This window comes from Oryctolagus cuniculus, chromosome X (assembly GCF_964237555.1).
Source record: "Oryctolagus cuniculus chromosome X, mOryCun1.1, whole genome shotgun sequence".
Classification (NCBI taxonomy): Eukaryota; Metazoa; Chordata; class Mammalia; order Lagomorpha; family Leporidae; genus Oryctolagus; species Oryctolagus cuniculus.
Window position 1 is genome coordinate 89,876,561 of NC_091453.1, and position 22,258 is coordinate 89,898,818.

Here is a 22,258-nt window from a genome sequence, read left to right on the forward strand (position 1 = left end):
GGAATCCCCTGGTATGTTTCCAACTCTACCAATTGGGGCAAGTCAGCCCGAGCATGCCCCAAATTATACATCTCTTCCCTCTCTTATTCCCACTCTTATGTTTAACAGGGATCACATTTCAGTTAATTTTCAACACTTAAGAATAACTGTGTGATAATTACAGAATTAAACCAGTCATATTAAGTAGAACAGACAAAAAAAATACTAAGAGGGGGATTCCTTGTTTTTTAATAATCAACAGTTTTTAAATGTGATCAGGACTATAATATTATACAGCTATTATAAAGGTTTGGAGAGAGGGGAAGATGGGAAGAAGATACCAATGTAGCAAAGACAAAAAGCCTTGGATCCATGTTGACCTCTCGCCTACATAACAGCAAGCAGGCCCTCATTTCTCTGCCCTGTTAATACAGCCCCGCCCTGCCTGGACTGTGGGACACAGCACTATCTGAAGAGTCCAGCTGTCAGCCTGAGCTCTCCCAGCTCTTCCCAAGCTCTTCCCCCCAGCCTCAGCCTCAGCCCCAGAGTCCAGCCCCAGCCCCAGCCCCAGCCCCTCCCAGCTCACACTGCACTCTCACAGGGCCTTTAGAAGTAGCCCAGGCTCTACCTCTGTCTCACAGCCCGGCTTTCGCTCAGGCCCCCACGCCTCTCCCGGCCACTTTGTACTAGGAAAACCGCTGGTCTGTGCTAGTCTGTGAGGGAAGGTGCTCCCTCTTGGCCGTGTCCACCTGGGCGTGAGCCCCTCCCAGGCTTTATTCTTCTGAACAAACCTGCTCTGGCTGCGGCTTCATGGTCTGCCTCTTCTTCCCTGACAGATACTCTGAGGGTTTTGTTTTTGTTTTTTTCTTCAGGGTTTTATTTTTGATCGTTCTGTTTTCTTCTTGTTGGCCATTTCTGTTTTTGCTGGCATCTGTGCAAATTTTTACAGTGGCAAAAATAATGAGGGGCCAGCGCTGTGGCGCAGCGGGTTAAAGCCCTGGCCTGAAGCACCGGCATCCCAAGTGGGTGCCGGTTCTAGTCCTGGCTGCTTCACTTCCAATCCAGCTCTCTTCTATGGCCTGGGAAAGCAGTAGAAGATGGCCCAAGTCCTCGGACCCCTGAACCCACATGGGAGACTGGGAAGAAGCTCCTGGCTCCTGGCTTCGGATCGGCGCAGCTCCGGCCGTTGCGGCCATCTGGGGAGTGAACCAGCAGATCGAAGACCTCTCTCTCTCTCTCTGCCTCGCCTCTCTCTGTGTAACTCTGACTTTCAAATAAATAAATAAATCTCTGAAAAAATAATTTATGTCAATTTAGTCCTTTCTTAATTCCTGGGAATTTGGGCCCACATAGTTTCACAAGATACAACCTTAGCCATTAGCAAGCAAAGCTAATATGTACAGAAGCAAGAGATCTGCAGTTAGCTTTTAGCCACACTCACTCCATTTTGATTTTGATTCTACATACCCAGAACACTAGGAACTCCATCTGGGTCTCCCACGTGGGTGGCAGGAACCCCAGGACCTAGGCCATCATCTGCTACCTCCCAGGATGCACCTTATCAGGAAGCTGGATGGAAATTGGAGGCAGGACTCAATCCCAGGCGCTCTGATAGGAGATGCAGGCATCCCAAGAAGTGGCTTAATCTGCTCTGCCACAACACTTGCCCTGACATTTTTCATTTGTATATTTGCATGCTTTTTGTTTATTTCCCCCGTTTTATATTAAAATGAAGTCAAAAAAAGTTTGTGGTGTTACTGAGAACAAAGGTCCATTTACTCACTGCTCACAGGCCAATACTTGAGAGACAAGAATTGATGAGAGGAAATCTGGCTTATTCAAGAGGCTAGCAACTTAAGGAGATGGTGGACTTTTCGTCACAAAAGCCATCTCAAATGCTCAAGTTCACAGGGGGACTTTTAAAAGGAAAAGGGAAGTTGGGGAGAGAATTAAGGAGGGTAATGAGAGGTAGTGGTCCATTTGATCTGGGCTCAGCTATTTACAGCTGGTGATCATATGTTCTTTCTGTATCTGAAGTCCTTCAATTTTAGCTGGCTTCTCTGAGGTGAGCCCCTAGAATTTTTTTTTTTAGATTTGTTTATTTATTTGACAGGCAAAGTGAGAGAGAGAGAGCGAAAGAACAGGAGTGAGAGCAAGAGATAGAGATCTATTGGTTCACTCCCCAGACGGCCAGTTCAGGCTGATGCCAGAAGCCCAAAACTTCATCCTGGTCTCCCACGTGGCTGGCAGGGACCCAAGCACTCAAGCCATCTTCTACTGCCTTCCTAGGCACATTAGTGGGGATCTGGATCCAAAGTGGAGCAGCTGGGACTCAAATCGGTGCTCATATGGGATGTGGTGTCACAAGCTGCGGCTTAACCTACTGCTCCACAACACTGCCCCCCCTCCCCAAATTCTTACACAAGTCTATTAAATTAAACATAAGTCTGATTAGTTGAAAAGTGAGTAGTTAGCTTTTGTTAAGCAAAAATGGGGGAGGAGAAAAATGGAGTCACTTGAGAGTAGCTAAGGTGGTGTTTTTATTCTCTAACACTGTTTCCCCTTCATTCTTGTTTATGTTCTTTACAGCAGCTAAAGCTATTTCCTTGTCCTTCTAGTAAAACACAGCACAGGAGCATGACTGCTCATTTAGGTTTTCTTTGTTTCTCTTTTGTCTACCAGGTTAATCAGATGTACTCATTGCCTATACTCATCCTTCAACATCAAGCATCATTTTTTCGCTCTACTTAAGATTCATCGGCCACAATCACCCCTGTACTTTCAGCCAAAATACAGTGCATTTCTAATGTTCTTTCACCAATGCTTCGGTTTGCTTCCTGAATTTTTGAGAGCAAAATGGTCAAAATACTGTGAATGTCCTAATGGATTTCCCATATTAAAATACCTTCTCACATAATATAAAATGTTCTGAACCAACATGCTATAACAACTTTCTTCAAACTTTTGTTATGATACTGGCAGACATTATGAGCGTTTACAAATATTTGTTTATCTGAAAAGTAGGGAGAGAGATCTCCTCCATCTGCTGGTTCACTTCCTAAATTTCTGCAACAGTCAGGTATGCGCCAAACTGAAGCCAGAAGGAGTCCAGAAATCCATCAGGGTCTCCCAAGTGGGTGGCAGGGGCTCAAGCAACTGGGCCATCTTCTGTTTTCTCAGATGCATTAGCAGGGAGCTGGATTGGAAGCAGAGTTTTGTAGCTTTAGTTTTTATGTTTATGTCTTTGATCCATTTTTATATGATATAGTCAATGTACCATTAAAACACAAAGAACTTTGACAAACTAGACATGTGGATGGAGCCAGCATCACTGCCTCTCAGGGTCTGTATTGGCAGGAAGCTGGAGCTAGGTATCTAAACCAGGTTCTCTGATGTGTGTGCAGGTATCTTAACCTATCCCTATTTATTTTTAAGATGCCAAATTAGAATCACAATATAATAGTGATCTCCTCATTATGTAGTACTGATCTTCTCATTATGCATGCTTTTAAAATTATCTTCATTAAGCTATTATTTTGAAAAATTTACTTTTTTATTAAAAATATTTATTTATGTTGTGGAAATACCACCATAATCAAGACATATAACAGTTCCATCATGCTAAGAAAATTCTCCTGTGCCCTTTTGTAGTCAATCTGCTTTCTGATGCCCCACTTTTTATAGCTGTAGGTTTTAAATTTGTATTTCCATGTTAATCCTGTTTATGTATTTTTTTTTGACAGGCAGAGTAGACAGTGAGAGAGAGAGACAGAGAGAAAGGTCTTCCTTTGCCATTGGTTCATCCTCCAATGTCCGCCGCGGCCGGTGCGCACCGCGCTGATCCGATGGCAGGAGCTAGGTACTTATCCTGGTCTCCCATGGGGTGCAGGGCCCAAGCACTTGGGCCATCCTCCACTGCACTCCCTGGCCACAGCAGAGAGCTGGCCTGAAAGAGGGGCAACCGGGACAGAATCCGGTGCCCCGACTGGGACTAGAACCCGGTGTGCCGGCGCCGCAAGGCAGAGGATTAGCCTAGTGAGCCGTGGCGCCGGCCTGTTTATGTATTTTTAAAAAGATTTATTTTACTTGTTTATTTGAAAGAGTTACAGAGAGAGGTAGAGTCATAGAGAGAGAGAGAAAGAGAGAGAGAGAGATCTTCCATCTGCTGGTTCAGTCCCCAAATGGCCACAATGGCTGGAGCTGAGCCAATCTGAAGCCAGGAGCCAGGAGCTTCTTCCTGGTCTCCCATGTGGGTGCAGGGGCCCAAGGACTTGGGCCATATTCCGCTGCTCCTCTTAAGATTTATTTATTTATTTGAAAGGCAGAGTTAGAGAGAGAGAGAGAGAGAGAGAGAGAGGTCTTCCATCTGCTGGTTCACTCCCCAGATGGCTGCAACAGCCAGAGCTGCGCCGATCCGAAGCCAGGAGCCAGGAGCCTCCTCCGGGTCTCCCACATGGGCGCAGGGGCCCAAGGACTTGGGCCATCTTCTACTGTTTTCCCATGCCATAGCAGAGAGCTGGATTGAAGAGGAGCAGCCAGTACTAGAACCAGAGCCCATATGGGATGCCAGAATTTACATTAGCAGGAAGCTGGAGTCAGGAGCTGGAGCTGGGAATCAAACCCAAATGTTCCCATGTGGGATGTGGGCATCCTAACCAGTGTCTTAACTGCTTAGTCAGATGCTCACTCCATAATGTAAAATTTTTAGTACCACAAATGTGTATGTATCTGCTTAATTTACTCTGATCCTTTGGAGGGCCACAGGCCATTTGAATATCTATGAAAATCCTACTTCGGTATCTTACGTGTGATGCCACATCTCTTAAGAATGCTTGGTGTATTGTGATTAGGGTCAAATATTCCTCCTTCATCCATCTTTTACTCCAAATGAGAACATCTGTCATGACTGAATGCTCAGTCTCAAAGGACCATCCACGGAGCTACCCCAAGCATTGATATGGAGCTGTGCTCAAGTGCCTAGCCTACACCTGGAGGGAAATGTAGATCTCTGGTCTCATCTCTGTTTGGGAGAAATCTCTTCTTCACCCTGTCTGTCCTCAGAGGCCCCTCCCTCCTGATCAAGCACAAACAACCCCTTCCTTTTGTTAAAAGTTTGAGTTTTCACAAAGGATGGAACAAACATTGGCTTTAGATAGCTTATGCTTCCAGTCCTGCCTTTAAAACACACACACACACACACACACACACACACACAATTTTTTTAAAAGATTAATTTATTTGAAAGGCAGAGTGATAGAAAGAGAGGGAGAGACAGACAGATCTTCCACCTGCTGGTTCCCAGGGCCAGCATTGTGAAGTAATGGGTAAAGATACCACCTGCAATGCTAGCATCCCATATGGGTGCTGATTCGAGTCCCAGCTGCTCCACTTCCCATCCAGCTCCCCGCTAATGTACCTTGGGAAGCAGCTGGAGATGGCCTGAGTCCTTGGGCTCCTACATGCATGTGAGAGACCTGGAAGAAGCTCCTGGCTCCTGGCTTCTGTCTGTCCCAGCCCAGGCCTTTGTGGCCATTTGGGGAGTGAACCAGAGGATGCAAAATCTTGCGCTCTCTCTCTCTCTCTCTCTCTCTCTCTCTCTCTCTCTCTCCAACTGTGCCTTTCAAATAAATAAAATAAACAAAAGCTGGGAACTCCATCCGGGCAGGGACCAAGTACTTGGGACATATCCCACTGCCTTCCCAGGCACATTAGCAGGGAGCTGGACTGGGAGTGGAGTAGCCATGATTTGGATCAGCGCTAATACCTGATGACTGTTAGCAGGCAGCAGCTTAACCTGCTGTGCCACAATGCACTCCCGGACCATATCCCTGCTTTTAACCTTTCTTAGGCAAAGGGAAGGGACATCAAAGGCTGGCTGCCTACTGGAAAATGAAGGAGAGTGAATAGAGAACACTGATATTTATTTTAAAACATTTATTTATTTGAAAGGCAGGGTTAGAGAGAGAGAGGCAGAGAGAGGTCTTCCATCCACTGGTTCATTCCTCAAATGGCTGCAATAGCTGGGTGGATTTTGAAGCTAGGAGCCAGGCGCTTCATCCAATTCTCCCATGTGGGTGCAGAGTCCCAGGCACTTGGGCCATCTTCTGCTGCTTTCCGAGACACATTAACAGGGAGCTGCATCGAAAGTGGAGCACCCGGGACTCCAACCCGGGACCATATGGAATGCAGGCGAATTTACCTGCTAAGGCACAGCGCTGGCCCCAACACTAAAATTTTGAAATAAATGCATACAAGGGAATCTTCAAAAAGTTCGTAGAAATTACATGTTATGAAAAACTATGCATGTGATTCATTTTTTTTTTGCACCAAAATAAATTTACCTTTTAATTCTATTTTCCACAAACTTAGGTACCCTCGTATTTCCCCAAGGTTACTTTTAAAGCAGACAAAATTCAAGACAACAGGGACATGTTTACTTCCAGCAACCTGGGCAGAGTTTCCCCAATAGCCTGCATCCAAGCCTAGTTCCTGTAATTGCTTTGACAGCTCAGGTAATGCCATGAAGAGTGATGGTGTTTAAGAAAAAGCGGAGCGTCAGGGTTGGGGAGTGGAGTGCGTTGCCCAGTGGAGGAACTCTGTTCGGAGGCGTTTCCTGTGTGGCGAATCAGCGGGTGCATCGCGGTTGCCATAGTGACCTGACGTCATTACGGCGACGATGGAGGCCCTGAAGACTTTTTATTAGATTTCAACATGGCGAGAGAGGCAGGGTTTCGACTTCAGGTGTTTGGGCCGCAGCTGAGGGTGTAGGTACCCCGCGATGGAAGGTGAAGCTCCCTGGAGTGTGAAGAGACGAAGGGAATGCTGCATCCAAGGAAGTCTGCTTTGGGACTCAGTGCTGGCCATCTCGTGAAGGGGAGGGAGCTGGGACTCTCCTGTTCCCAGTTATTGGTGGTGGTGGTGGTGGGTCCTGCTCCAGGGTGTCCTGGAGCGACTTTCCAGGTAAAGGCGGGGCGCGGGAGGACGGGACGGGTAACGACTCTGTCGGAACCCAGCTTCCCAGCTGTAAAATGGGAGTAAGAAGGCTCACCCGCAGGATTGCTGCGGCCTCAGTGAGAACACCTGTGCAAGCCCAGTCAGTACCGTGTGGGTCATTGGGGGATCACGAAGGCCTGTGTAAGTTCAGACCGCGCCTTAGCCCTTCAAAAATCTGTTGTTAGAGGATAGATGGGGAAAGAATAAGCTTCTGGTAGGAAACTCATTGTACCCTCTGGTTATTATAATCACTACCCAACTGTGTCAGTGTTGCTCACTGACCCAGTGTCTAGCGTGGTCCTGGGCACGTAGTGACTCTGGAAAGCATAATGACTCCTGTATGCCATTTCTTCCTGGGCAGCTCTTCATGCTGATGACCGAGCGCATATCAGGTGTCTGAAGGAGGTGGGTTCTGAGGATCTGGGTGGAGCTGGCTGCTGAAGCTTCTACTACTGATTTGAAGGCCAGCCTTTCTCAAGAGACCCCCAGCGCTTCCAGTATGGGATGCGGCACCTGGCTCAAGTGAGTTCCTACATCTGAAAATATATATTGTGCAGTCTTCACTGTGGCATTCACAAAATGGTCTGAAAGTAGAGAAGCTACTTTGATCTCTTCATTGGAGAACAGATGTAGCAGGTGGAATTTCACATGCTCTATAGTAGCTCTTGCCGCCCAGCTTAGGGAATGCTGTTCTTTGTCACACAGCAATGAATCTAGTTCAGTTAGGGAAGGAACTTAATTTTTTAAAAATATTTATTTTCTTTATCTGAAAGACTTATAGGGAGAGGTAGAGGCAGAGAGGTCTTCCATCTGCTGGTTCACTCCCCAGATGGCTGCAACAGCCAGAGCTCTTCATATGTTACAGGCCTGGGACTTGATACTTGGCTGGTGCAATTAGGAAGGGCACTTGTGTTTATTAACTGGTACCTATGGCAGTTGGCAGCTTTGATATTTACAGAGCAGTAATCCTGACCACCTAATTCCAGTTTCCCTCTGGTGTCACCAGGGACTGTCAGGCAGCTGAGGTGCTAACAGGAGCAGGGTTCTCATGTAGGAGATGGCATGCAGCAGCTGAGGTGCTAACAGGGGCAGGGTTCTCATGCAGGAGGTGGCATATGCAAGCCCCATGTGCAGACAGTACCCTGGCCATTATTTCCTCTCTGCAAGATGGAGCATGCCTTACCTTCAAATCATCCGGAGCTCAGCAGGGTGACCCATCCTCGGCAGAGGCCGCAGGGGAAAGCATTCGTTATTAACCATTGTGAGATTTTCTAAAATCTGGATACATGTCTTTAACAGATATATATATTTTAAAGATTTATTTTATTTATTTATTTGAAAGAGTTACAGAGAGAGAGGTCCGCATCCGCTGGTTCACTCCCCAGATGGCCGCAGTGGCCAGAGCTGTGCCGATCTAAAGCCAGGAGCCAGGATCCTGGGTCTCCCACGTGGGTGCAGGGGCCCAAGGACTTGGGCCATCTTCTACTGCTTTCCCAGGCCATAGCAGAGAATTGGATTGGAATAGGAGCAGCCAGGACTAGAACTGGCGCACATATGGGATGCCGGTACTTCAGGCCAGGGCCTGAACCCACTGCTCCACAGCGCCGGCCCTACAGATATATTATTTCTGAAAATTTCCTCCCAGTCAGTGGCTTATCATTTTATTTTGTGAATACTATCTTTGGAAGTACAGAAGTTTTTTTTTTTTTTTATGAGACTGATTTATCAACTTGTTCATTTTTGCTTTGGATGTTGCTATATTTGTATCATATCCAAGAAATCATCACCTAACACAAATCCTGTGTTTCTGTCTAGATACTTTATAGTTCTAGCTTTTATATCTAAGCCTATGAGCCATTTTGAGTTCCCTTTTGTGTATGATATGATGTATGGATACAAGTTTATTTTGGGCTGTATGGAAATTCAGTTGTTTCAGAACCCTAATTGCCTTTGCATCTTTGTCAAAAATCAGTTGTCCATATGTGTGTGGGTCTCTCTACTTTGTTATTTTGATATACCTTTCTATGCTGCTGCCAATACCACATTGTTCTGATTACTGTAGGTTTTTACTGAAGCCAGAAACTGAATTTGTCCTGCAACTTTGTGCTTTTTTGAAGTTGTTTTCCATAGTGTGGGCCCTTTGCATTTCCACATGAGTTTTAGAATAAGCTTGTCAATTTCTTTAATATATATATATGTGTGTGTGTGTGTTTTCATTTGAAAGGCAGAGTTACAGAGAGGCAGAGGCAGAGAGAGAAAGAGAGAAAGAGAGAGAGAGAGATCCTCCATCCACTGGTTCACTCCCCAAATGGCCACAATAGCAAGAGCTGGGCTGATCCAAAGCCAGGAGCTTCTTCCAGGTTTCCCACATGGTACAAGGGCCCAAGGCCTTGGACCATCCTCCACTGCTTTCCCAGGCACATTAGCAGAGAGATCGGAAGTGGAGCAGCTGGACTTGAACTGGTACACCCGTGGGATGCTGACACTGCAGGCGGCCCTGTCAATTTCTTTTTTAAAAATGTATGCTAGGGGGCTGGTGCTGTGGCGCAGTGGGTTAAAGCCCTGGTCTGAAGCACCAGCATCTCATACGGCTGCCAGTTTTAGTACCAGCTACTCCTCTTCTGATCCAGCTCTCTGCTATGGCCTGGGAAAGCAGTAGAAGATGGCCCAAGTCCTTGGGCCCCTACACCTGTGTGAGAGACCTGGAGGAGGCTCCTGGCTCCTGACTTCCAGCCATTGTGGCCATTTGGGGTATGAACCAGCAGATGGAAGACCTCTCTCTGTCTCTGTCTCCACCTCTCTAACTCTTTCTGTCGCTCCCCCTCTTCGTGGAGGAACGACACAGGACCCTGCCTAGGCTTCATATCCGTGTCACGGCACCATTATGTCGCTCCTCCTCTTCATGGAGGAACGACATTAAACCCTGCGTTGTTCTTTTGCCTGCTCGGCCCTCCCCGGGTTTGCTGCTGGTTCTTCCCGGGTTGGCTACCGTCCCTTCTACCTCCGTGGAAGGGGGGTTCCCCCTGCCACTTTCCCCACTTCCGCGGGGGAGCAGCACACCGCCAGCCGGCCGGCTCTCTCGGGGGCTGCTCAGGTGTTCCTTCAGATAGATGTTCCCGGTGCATGTTGTCTCTCTCCTCCTTTATAGTCCTCTTCCACCAATCCCAACTCTGCTACCCACACGCCGAGTACGCTGCTCTCCTCCAATCAGGAGCAGGTCCTACAGTTTATTGGTTGAACTGGAGGCAGCTGTGTAGAAGCTGTTTCCTCCTCTCCCAGCGCCATATTGTGGGAGAGCAGATGCATAGAATAAGTCTTAATTCCAGTAACTTAGTCTAGTTCGAGTTGCTCCCCACACTTTCAAATAAATAAATAAATCTTTAAAAAAAATGCTAGATTTTTATTGGAGTTGCACTGAATCTATAGATCAGTTTGAGGAGATTAGACATCTTTTTTTTTTAATATTTGTTCATTTATTTTATTTGAAATGCAGTTACAGAGAGGCAGAGGCAGATAGAGAGGTCTTCCATCCGCTGGTTCACTGCCCAGATGACCACAATGGCCAGAGCTGCGCCGATCCGAAGCCAGGAGCCAGGAGCTTCTTCTAGGTTTCCTTCACGGGTGCAGGGGCCTAAGGACTTGAGCCAACTTCCATTGCCTTCCCAGGCTATAGCAGAGAGCTGGACCGGAAGTAGAGCTGCCAGGACTTGAACCGGCACCCATATGGCATGACGGCACTGCAGGCTGGGGCTTTACCCGCTATGCCACAGCGTCGGCCCCAAAGATTTTTATTTTAAGAAATTGGTTCATGTGATTGTGGAGGCATGGTGAGTTGAAAATCTAGTGGATATGGCCACAGGGCTCAGATTCAGGAAAGAGTTGAAGTTGAGTACAAAGGCAGGAAGAGCCAGTATTGCTATGAAATCAAAGAGTGAGCTGGTAGAGCTCTTTCTTTGGGGGACATTTCCTTTTTAATTCTACTCAGGCTTCCAACTGATTGGGTAAGGCTCACCCGCATTGGGAAGGACAATCTGCTTTACTTAGTCTGCCAATTTAAATGTAAATCTTATACAAAAACAGCTTCATGGAGCATCCAGAATAATTAACTAAATATCGAGGCACTGTGACCCAGAAAATTTTACATACAAAATTAACCATCACAGCACTCCTTTGCCTGTATTTCCATTATCAGCTTTTAGAAATTATCAGCAATATATAAAGACTAGAGAGAAAAAAATGTCCCTGACACAATTCTGTAAGCGATCTGGAATAATTTATTGCTAAAATAAAATAGTTCAGTAGCTCTTGACTTTCAGCATTAAATCGTAGTTTTTCCCAAACAAATCCACCTTGATGAATTCCTGGGTTCTGGGTTGTGAGAAAGAGAGGGAAAGAGCATATATGTATAGAGGTGTGAATACACACACACACACACACACACACAAGATGCTGGAGTCATAGGTGGTGGCTCAACCTGCTGTGCTAGAGTGCCTGTCCCTGTATTTTCTTTTTGAATGCCATTGGAGTTTTGATGAGCATTGAAAGTGTAGATCACTTTGGATAGTATGGAGATTTTAACAATGTTTTTTAAATCCAGGAACTCAGAATACCTTTTCCTTTATTTTTTCTTCAATTTTTTTCATCAGTGTTTTGTAATAATCAGTGTATGGATCTTTTACTTCCTTGATTAAATTTATTACTGAGTATTTTATTCTCTCTGACTCTATTATAAATGGGAATGAGTTTCTTTTATTTCTTTTTCAGATTATTCATTGTTGATACGTGAAAATGTAGCTGATTTTTCTGTTTGCTTTACATCCTGCAAATTTACTGAACTTTTTTTTAATTAGTTCTAGCAGGTTTTTGGTGGATTCATTAATATTTTTTTAATACAAGGGGCCTTTTCAAAAGTTCATGGAAAATGGAATTAAAAGATAATGTAAGGGCTGGTGCTGTGGCATATCGGGTAAAGCTGCCCCCTGCAGTGCTGGCATCCCATATAGGTTCGGGTCCCAGCTGTTCCACTTCCACTCCAGCTCTCTGCTATGGCCTGGGAAAGCAGTAGAAGATGGTCCAAGTCCTTGGGTCCCTGCGCCCATGTGGGAGACCAGGGAAGAAGCTCCTGGCTTAGGATTGGCCCAGCTCTGGCCACTGCGGCCATTTGGAGAGCGAACCAGCAGATAGAAGCCCTTTTTCTCTCTCTGCCTCTGTCTCTATAACTCTTATTTCAAATAAATACATAAATCTTTTTTTAAAGATAATATGACTTTTTCGTGAATATTTTGAAGCTCCCTTGTGTGTGTGCTTGTGTGTGTGTGTGTGTGTGTGTATAAAGCATCATGATATCTGCAAAAAGAGACAATTGAACTTCTTTTCTGATTTGTATGATTTTTATTTCTTTAACTGCTCTGTCTACGGCTTCTATTATAATGTTGAGTAGAAGTGGCATGAGTGGGCCACTTACCTTGTTGCTGATTGTAAAGGGAAAATTTTAAATCTTTTTCACCATTCAGTATGTTAGCTGTAGTCTTGTAAATATGGATTTTTTTGTTGAAATGCATTTCTGTACCTAATTTTCTGAGATTTAAAAAAATTTTTAAAAAAATTATTTATTTGAAAGTCAGAGTTACACAGAGAAAGAAGGAGAGGCAGAGAGACAGTCTTCAATCCACTGGTTCACACCCCAGATGGCTGCAACGGCCGGAGCTGCGCCGATCCGAAGCCAGGAGCCAGGAGCTTCTTCAGGTCTCCCATGCAGGTGCAGGGCCCAAGGACTTGGGCCATCCTCTACTGCTTTCCCAGGCCACCACAGAGAGCTGGATTGGAAGAGGAGCAGGCAGGACTCGAACCAGCACCCATGTGGGTTGCCGGCACTTCTGGCAGCAGCTTTACCTGCTACCCCTTTATGTTTTTTTTTTTAATTTTTTAATTTTTATTTTTTTGAGAATTTTAATCATAAAAAGATGTTGGATTTTGTCAAAGGCCATTTCTGCATCTATTGAGATCATAATGCATTTTTTATTCTTCATTTTGTGAATATAGTGTATCATGTTTATTGATTTTCATATACTGAGATACTCAGTCTTTTTTTTTTTTTTTCATTTTTAAATTTTTTTCCTGAGTCATTCTTAGAATCCCAGGGACGAATCTCATGTGATCATGGTAAGTGATCCTTTTAATGTGCTGTTGTGGGGCCGGCGCTGTGGGGCAGTAGGTTAAAGCCCTGGCCTGAAGCACCGGCATCCCATATGGGCGCCAGTTCTAGTCCCGGCTGCTCCTCTTCTGATCCAGCTCTCTGCTATGGCCTGGGAAAGCAGTAGAAAATGGCCCAAGTCCTTGGGCTCCTGCACCCACATGGGAGACCTGCAAGAAGTTCCTGGCTCCTGGCTTTAGATCAGCACAGCTCTGGCCGTTGCACCCATCTGAGGAATGAACCAGTGGATGGAAGACCTCTCTCTCTGTCTCTACCTCTCTCAGTAACTCTGTCTTTCAAATAAATAAAATAAATATTTTAAAAAATGTGCTGTTGTGTTTAATGTGTTTGCTAGTATATTGTTGAGGGGTTTTCGTCTGTTCATCAGGCATATGAGTCTGTAGTTTTATTTCTTGCAGTATCCTTGTTTGCTTTTGGTTCCAGGATAATCCTGGCCTTATAATATGATTTTAAAATTTTTCTTCCTTTTTAACTTTGTGAAAAAGTTTGAGGGGAATTAATATTAGTTCTTTAAATGTTTGATAAAATTCAGTAGTAAAACCTTCAGGTCTTAGGATTTTTCTTTGATGGGAGATTTTAAATTACTGATTCAATCTCCTTACTCATTTTTGATCAGTTCAGATTTTCTGTTTCTTCATAACAGTCTTGGTAGCTTGTATTTGTCTAGGACACTGTCCATTTCCTCTAGGAATTATGATTTGTTTTATAATTGTTTATAGCAGTCTCTTATCCTAGTATCTGTTGTAGTATCTCTTCTTTCATTCTGATTTGAGTTATCTTTTTTCTTTGTTCAGTTAATATTTTGTTGATTTTGTTTATCTTTTAACAAACCAATTCTTAGTTTTGTTTATCTCTTCCATTGTTATTTTAGTCTCTTTTTCAATTCTTTTTTTTGTTAAAGATTATTTATTTGAAAGGCAGAGTTAGAGAGGCAGTGGCAGAGGTGGAGAGAGAGGCCTTCCATCTGCTGGTTCACTCCCCAAATGACTGCAACTGACAGGAGCTGGGCCGATCTGAAGCCAGGAGGCAGGAGCTTCCTCCGGTCTCCCACATGGGTGCAGGGGCTCAAGGACTCAGGCCATCTTCTACTGCTTTCTAAGGCCACAGCAGAGAGCCGGATCAGAAGTGGAGCAGCCAGCTCTCGAACCAGTGCCCATATGGGATGCTGGCACTGCAGATGGCAGCTTTACCTGCTGCACCACAGCGCTGCCCCTTTCAGTTATTTCTACTCTGGTCTTTATTATATCCTTTCTCCAAATAACTTTGGGATTATTGTGTTCTTTTTTATCTGGTTCCTTTTTTTAAGAGATTTTATTTTTTGGAAAGAGTTACAGACAGAGAGAAGGAGAGACAGACAAAGGACTTAGATCTGCTGGTTCACTCCCCAAATGGCCACAATGGCAGGAGCTGGGCCTATTCAAAGCCAGGAGCCAGGAATTTCTTCCGGGTCTCCCATGCAGGTGCGGGGGTCCAAGCACCTGGATTGTCTTCAATTACTTTCCCAGGCCATAGCAGAGAGCTAAATCAGAAGAAGAGCTGGTGGGACTAGAACAGGTGCCCATATGGGATGCTGGTACCACAGGCAGAGACTTAGCCTACTACACCACAGTGCCGGCCCCTTATCTAGTTCGTTAAGATATAATGTTAAGTTGTTTATTGGGATCTTCCTCTTGCGATGTAGGTATTAATTGCTATAGATTTCCCTCATAGAACTGTTTTTGCTACATCCTGTAGCTTGGCATATTTTTTTTTTTCATTTTTATTTGTCTCAAGATTTTTTTAAATTTCCCTTTTAATTTCTCCTTTGATTCATTGTTTGGGAACATGTTTAATTTCCATATATTTATGCATTTTCCAAAATGGCTGTTGCTATTTATTTATAGTTTCGTATCACTGTGTTTGGCAAAGATGCTTGATATGATTTCAGTCTTCTTGATTTGGTTAAGACTTGTTTTGTGGTCTAACATATTACGGAGACTATTCCCTGTGTGCTTGAGACAAACATGTGTTCTGTTGCTATTGGATGGATCCCTCTTGACGCTGCACATGGATTTTCTGCTTGTTTTCAATGGCAGTGGCACTGGTGTCTGATGGTGTTTGTGGAGCTGTCATGGAGCTGGGACTTGAAGCATAGGTTCACCTGCAAGGCTATAACTCTGGAATTCTGGTGGTCATGAACATGACCCCTGGAGCACAAGCATTCCCACTGCCATGTTGGTGGCAGTATGCAAGGCATACATTCTTGTGCTGTAGTCAGAGAGCCAAGAATATGACCACAGGTGTGAGCGAAGTTAGCCTGGCTCTGACCCCGTGGCATGGTTTATAGCTGTAGGACATCTGAGCCAGTGCTTGGAGCATGGTCCATGTCTAGCATGGGCTTGGCTCTGGAGCCCAGAGTATGCGCTAGATTACTATTGCCAAGGTCACAGCATCTGAGGCATGAATGGTTTACAAAGCAGCTGCAGAGCCTCTGTCTAGAGTATGAGCATTCCCAGAATGGCTATGGATGGATGGATTGGGAAATGCTGGGGGTTGGGAGAAGTCCTTCTCCAGTGTGGCTATATTTGGTGGTGGTAGGGGGGGAGGGGTGGGCACCTGCATCTCTTTCTCTGGATTTCCCTGGCAGGAATGCCTATTGGTTTACCTCAGTGGTGAGAGGCTGAAGTTCTTTGCGGAGCAGGCCTCTGGAGACTGCCATGGTCCCCCCTGCAAGGCAATCAGCAATAGCCTATGCCTTTCTTTTTTCCTGCAAGTCATCTCCAGGTGTCTCAGGTATGCTGGTCTCCACAGAGATGCTGGCTTTGTGGATAGTCTCTATTTTCTACTCTATTGTGTTGCTGCAGGTTTTTTTTAATGGACCCTTGAGCTCTTTCTGGGCTTACATATTTATGTATGTATGTATGGATGAGTGTGTGTGTGTGTATATAAAATAAGATGTCATTTTGGTTAGTTAACCTGCTTGTATAACAGCACTGGGTTGAATTATATCCCCCAACAAGTTCTGTCCAAGCCTTAGCCCCCAGTACCTGTGAATGTGATCTTATTTGGAAACAGACTCTGCATATGCACTTCAGGATTTGGAGATGAGATCATCCAGTATTTAGGGTACCACTAATTGTAAAACCTCAGTCTAAACTGTATTTTATATGGTTATCAGGATAGTATTACCAATGATAATATATAAAGAGAAATTTAAAACTTGGTGAAAATTCCTTATGTACTAAGTGTTTTTAAATATATTGAGGAATTAATGCTCACAGCACCCTTACCAGGTAGATACTGTGAATAATCAGAATTTTATAGATGATAAATTGAGGAAGAGAGAGAGCAAGGACCTTGCCCAAGATGGCATAGAGAGTGAGACAGCTTATATTTGTACCCAGTTTGTTATGACCTAGAGTGTGGAACAGTATCAAAGATTTATTAAGTGAAAGAAGCAGTTTTCTCAATCATGTGTATCTTGGTAGGCCATTAAAAATAATGCCTAATAAGTTAATATATTCACACAAAAAACTGGAAACTGCACCTAGTGGCAAAAAGATTATTTGTATGGGTGGGCATTGTGGTACAGTGGGCTAAGTCACTGCTTGGGATGCCCACATGCCACATCAGAGTGCATGGGATCGAGTCCTGCTTCTAGTTGCTGCCCAGCTACCTGCTAATGTGCACCCTGGGAATCAGCAGGTGATAGCTCAAATTCTTGGGCCCCTGCCATTCATGTGGGAGACCTAGATGGAGCTCAAGGCTCCTGACTTCAGCCTGGCTCAGATCTGCCTGTTGTAGGTATTTGAGGAGTAAAATAGCAGATGGAAGAACTTTGTCTCTTTGCATTTAACAAACAGACAAACAAAAGTGATTTGTGACCTTGGAATACATATTCCTTGCAGTGCTGAGGACTGTAGTGCAGTGGGATAAGGAGTCAGCGGGAAAAAAAAGAATGTTAAGAGGGAATGTAGGGACCACCCCTGGTTTAAAATTGAAGGGAGGATTAGAAGGGGGCTCTTCTGTTGCTGAATAGGTAATGAAATATCTAGGGTGGATTTTGAAAATCTTTAATTACTTGAAAGTTGAGCATGACAAAAAGTCAATGTGAAGAATTCAACTTATCTCCGATTTAAACCATGGAAGTTGTCCATATGTTCATTTCTTTAGTGCCTTCCTATTTGTACTTGAGAAATAATGAGATCCCTGCAATGGAATAGTATGGGTTTTTAGTTCAATAAATAGTTACTTGTCAATGGAAGAAAGGATAATTGTGTGACAAGAAGTACTGGTTACTCTTTGAGTTTTGTCTCCCAGGGAGGCACTGAATGACTGGAATCTTGCTGAGATGCTGGTGGATTTTGTAGCACTTGAGGACACTGCACTAGAGACGACAGGACAGGTGCGGACATTTCCTGTACATATATGAACCCACGCAGCACCGCACGAGCAGCCACTGGACGAACACCACACCTGGCTTCTCTGACCTATCACTGTGCTCATGTGGTGAGTACACAGAAACACACACACACACACATCTTCCCAGCATGGGGCACTGAATTTGAGTCTGCTCCGAGGTATGAGGGTGAACAATTCTTTCTTTTTTTTTTATGACAGAGTGGACAGTGAGAGAGAGAGAGAGAGAGAAAGGTCTTTCTTCCTTTACTGTTGGTTCACCCCCCAATGGCTGCTGTGGCCAGCGTGCTACGACCGGCACACAGCGCTGACCCGAAGCCAGGAGCCAGGTGCTTCTGGTCTCCCATGCGGGCGCAGGGCCCAAGCACTTGGGCCATCCTCCACTGCACTTCTAGGCCACAGCAGAGAGCTGGCCTGGAAGAGGGGCAACCGGGACAGAATCCGGCGCCCCGACCGGGACTAGAACCCGGTGTGCCGGTGCCGCAGGCGGAGGATTAGCCTAGTGAGCCACGGCACCAGCCAGAATAATTCCTATTAGAATATGAAACACCCAAGAACATAGAGGAACCTTCTGGCTCTAAAACTTTGGACTCAGGTCACATCAGACGTGTGTGCCCCCATCAGGGGAAACAGACGTGAGGTGCACAGTGCCTGCCTTTGTGCTGGGCTCAGCCAGCCCCTCCTGCCCTGTCCCAACTTTTAAAGGAGCAGAGAGGCCCCACGGGATCCCCCTGCTCTGGACAGTTTCCTCATTGACCCCCGGGGACAGCTCTGTAGGGGCGGTGCGGTCAGGCCCATTTCACATGACCCAGCTCAGCTCCCAGAGCCTCGGTCTGCTGTGCAGGTGGGTGGGGGGAGGGGAGTGGCAGGAGGTTCTGTCCCTCGTCCTCCCTAGGGGACCCTGAGCAGCCTCCCTTCTAGAAGATGGGCCTCCAGCTTGAGACGTGGTCAGAGGGCACAGCCCTGCTAGTGCGCCCCGCGCCTCCCTGCACGGCCCCTCTCGGTGGCAGGGGAGGCACCATCCCAGCCTCCGTGCCAGGAGCCCCGGGTGTGGGGCCACCTGAGGGGCTGGTCCCTGAGGTGGTGCGTGGGGTCTGGCGGGAACTCGGGTGCTGCCCTGAGGACAGGTGAGTGAGAGGGAAGGAAGGCAACATGTACTGAGTTCTTGATGCAAAAGCACTTCATACTTCATGTCTTTATACTTTCATCCTAGCACTTGATCAGTCATTATGTCAGTTATTCCTGTTAGGTCCTAGCTTCAGGTATTTTTTTTAAAGATTTATTTATTTATTTGAAAGAGTTACACAGAGAGAGAAGGAGAGGCAGAGAGAGAGAGGTCTTCCATCCGCTGGTTCACTCCCCAATTGGCTGCAGTGGCTGGAGCTGCGCGGATCCGAAGCCAGGAGCCAGGAGCCTCTTCTGGGTCTCCCACATGGGTGCAGAGGCCCAAGGACTTGGGCCATCCTCCACGGCTCTTCCAGACCACAGCAGAGAACTGGATCGGAAGTGGAGCAGCTGGGTCTCAAACCGGCACCCATATGGGATGCCAGTACTGCCGGTGGCAGCTTAACCTGCTATGCCACAGCACCCAATTATAAATCTTAAGAAAAAATGTGAGATGGAAAGACCAGGTGCAGAAGATGAGTCCCATGGTGGCACCTTTGGGAAACACTCTGTGTGTGTGTGTGTGTTCTTCTAAATCTTACCTGTAGATACACATCTGGATACTGTCCAGCATTCTGTTGCCAACAGATGCATTTACATCAGATAGGAGATGGGCCAGCAGGAAATGTAGATTCGCATTCATGAGTTGTATATGTTGAAATTTTGTATTTAGGTGGAAAATGCCTTTTTTTTTTTTTTCTATTTGAGAGGTACATGGACAGAGAGCTTCCATCTCCTGGTTTATACCCCAAATGACTGCAATAGCCAGGACTGGGCCAAGGTCAGAGCCAAGAGCTGGAAATGCAATCCAGGTCTCTCACCGTGGTGGCAAGAACCCAATTATTGAGACATCACTGCTGCCTCCCAGGGTCTACATTGGTGAGAAGCTGGAGAGAAGCTGTAGCCAGAAATTAAACCCAGGATCTCTGATGTGCAGGCAGGCATCTTAACTGCTAGGTTCAATGTCTGCTTCCAAGGTGAAAAGTATTTACTTCTAAAGAGATTGATAAAGTAACACTCACATGTATTTATTAATTTGGAAAGGTATGAATTACATGCAATTTTCTGGTGAAACAAAGTAGATAACAAATTGAACTCTCTGTGTATGTATGTTTCTTATTTCTCCTTTAGCTTTATGACCCAGATACTTACAGGTGAAGTATCATTTTAAATTAGATAGGGGCTGGAGCCAATCTCAGTTCTAAATAATCATGGACAATAATGGATACCGAAGCTTCCTGTCATTAGGCAGTAACTCCTGAAAGTTCTGGTTGAAGCCAAGCTGTGATCTTCTGCGCTTTCCTTCTTTCTGAACCCTGGTCTGGAACACTCAATTAGTCCTGGCTCTGGTCACCTGATGACACCCACCTCCATTTTTCCTCTGAGTCTTTGATGAAAATGCATGCATCTTGCATAGTCACACAGGTCTGGAAGGGGTTTGTCTGCTGTAATGACACCTGTGTGGTACATGCACATGAACATGAAATCAGGTCCACTTGCTGTTCACCCCACTTCTCCATCACATCCCCTGACTTGTCTCTCCCTTCTCTGTGGGCTGAGGTGTCCACACTGCAGGGGTTCCTCCCAGAGAGCAGGGTGTTCTTCCCGCATTACCTCACCCTGTACAGGCTTCCTAGACGTCCTCCCGCCTCTTCTCAGCCACCCTTCTCCTGCATACCATGGCCACACCTGCCCTGATCCCATTATTGCTAGCCTGTCACCTCTCTGTCACCTCCTCCTGCCCTGCACCTGCTCATCTGTGTGAGCTAAGGCACCATGAGCACCTTGGTGTTTAATAATGTCATGTCTATGGTCCAGAGTATATGTTTCTACAGTGTTCTTTCACATATGCTGAGTTTTTTCAGGACAGAGTCAGAAGCATTCTGTACTTAGGTTTATTAGCTGGGTTTTAAGGGAGATATTACACTTTGTGCTCATTACAGACACATTGGGCTTGTAGTTTTCACAGTAGAGGTACGATGGTGCCACCTTGTGACCAAATCCTGCAGTGCAGGTGGAACTTGGTAGAGCTGGAAGGTGGGAGGGAGGGCCTGTGGCCCAAGCGACCCCACAAAGCTTTCTGGAAGTCTAGGAGGGAAAGGAAGGATTCATAGGAATACTACAGGAAGGCTCAGGGTGTCCAAAAGGAAGTGTAGTGTCCTGTCACTGTGCAGTAGAGAAAGCCCTGTATGAGAGGAAGGGAACGATTAGTTTGGGGCTGTGAGGGCTCTGGATGAACAGAGACCTGACAAGCCAAGTGCATCCATGCTGTTCATGACCTTCTCAGCCTAACTTCACCCTCACGGTCACCGTTCTCTACCCACATACATTTCTTTTCTTTTCTCTTGGAATAGTGTCACTGGCATGCTTTTTATGAGCTTCATCTTGGGGCTTTTAGTATGTAATGAACCAGGTGAGGGTGGTGGGGCTAGTTTCCAGCACTTCGCAGGTGAACTCCAGTGTAGGTTCTTCTCAGGAGTACAACAGGTTCCTCACAGTTTACAGGCTCATTACTGAGCTGCAAAAACTCTCTCCCCTGTATTCCTCTGATCATCTGCCACAATCAGACAGAAAGCAGGAGACTTTTTTCTACAGCTATAGTGGAAACCTTAGCTGAAGGTAGCCATGTAAACACGTTTCTGTGAGAATTTTTATTTTAAAGATTTATTTACTTATTTGAGAGGCAGAGCTACAGACTGAGAGAAAGAGCCAGAGAGCGAGGTCTTCCATCTGCTGGCTCCCTCCCCAATGGACACAATGGCAATGCTAGGCCGATCTGAAGCCAGGAGCCAGGAGCTTCTTCCAGGTCTTCCACGCGGGTGCAGGGGCCCAAGGACTTGGGCCATCTTCTACTGCTTTCCCAGGCCATAGCAGAGAGCTGGATAGGAAGAGGAACAGCTGGGACTCAATCCAGCGCCCACATGGGATTCCAGCACTGCATGTAGAGGCTTAATCTTTTATGCCATGGCTCCAGCCCCAGGATTTCACCTTTTTTTTATTACAACAACTAGGCTTTCATGATATAATACCACAAAGTTTATTTTACCCGTATTGTTTTGATGAAAACTCAGATAGTTTACTATGCATTATTACAGACTGCTCTACATAACTGCCTTGCTCATCTATATGCATTTCTTTGTGGTCAGTTTCTCAAATTTTTCAGAACCTGAAAATCTACAGAAATTATGAATTAATACATTCAGATGCCATTATTAACGCATGTTCTGAACAGCAGGAAATGAAAGTGTATGTTTCTCCACACAAAGAAAGAATGCTCCTTGGTTAGGCAGCAAATATCTCTCATGCCTGTTTACATCGTCATTTATTTTTACTGCTTATCAGTATTCCATGTGACAATTCCTATGACCCTGTGTCATTCAGAGTGCTGTGGCGTTTGCCGTCATCCTCACTGGGTGGGACCTTTTCAGACTGTGTACACTGCTAAAGGGCACAGCACACGGCATAGTTCACATCACTGTTGGCACTAGTGACCTAAATGTGCCCTCTTTG

The 22,258-nt window shown here is 45.6% G+C and overlaps 1 long non-coding RNA gene across 14 annotated transcripts in view; it reads left to right on the forward strand.

Moving 5' to 3' along the window:
* The first annotated feature begins 6,437 nt into the window (after window positions 1–6,437).
* The window catches only part of LOC103351959 (uncharacterized), a 40,659-nt gene continuing 24,838 nt past the window's right edge, over window positions 6,438–22,258 (forward strand). For 2 of the 14 annotated variants that reach the window (XR_007912117.2, XR_007912116.2), the window contains exons 1-3: window positions 6,440–6,939; window positions 7,334–7,494; window positions 17,486–17,674. This is a non-coding gene — a long non-coding RNA (uncharacterized lncRNA). Of the gene's footprint in view, window positions 6,940–7,333; window positions 7,495–17,472; window positions 17,675–22,258 lie in introns of all 14 variants that reach the window. The other 12 variants (XR_007912110.2, XR_011385328.1, XR_007912118.2 and 9 more) reach the window with 10 other exon arrangements.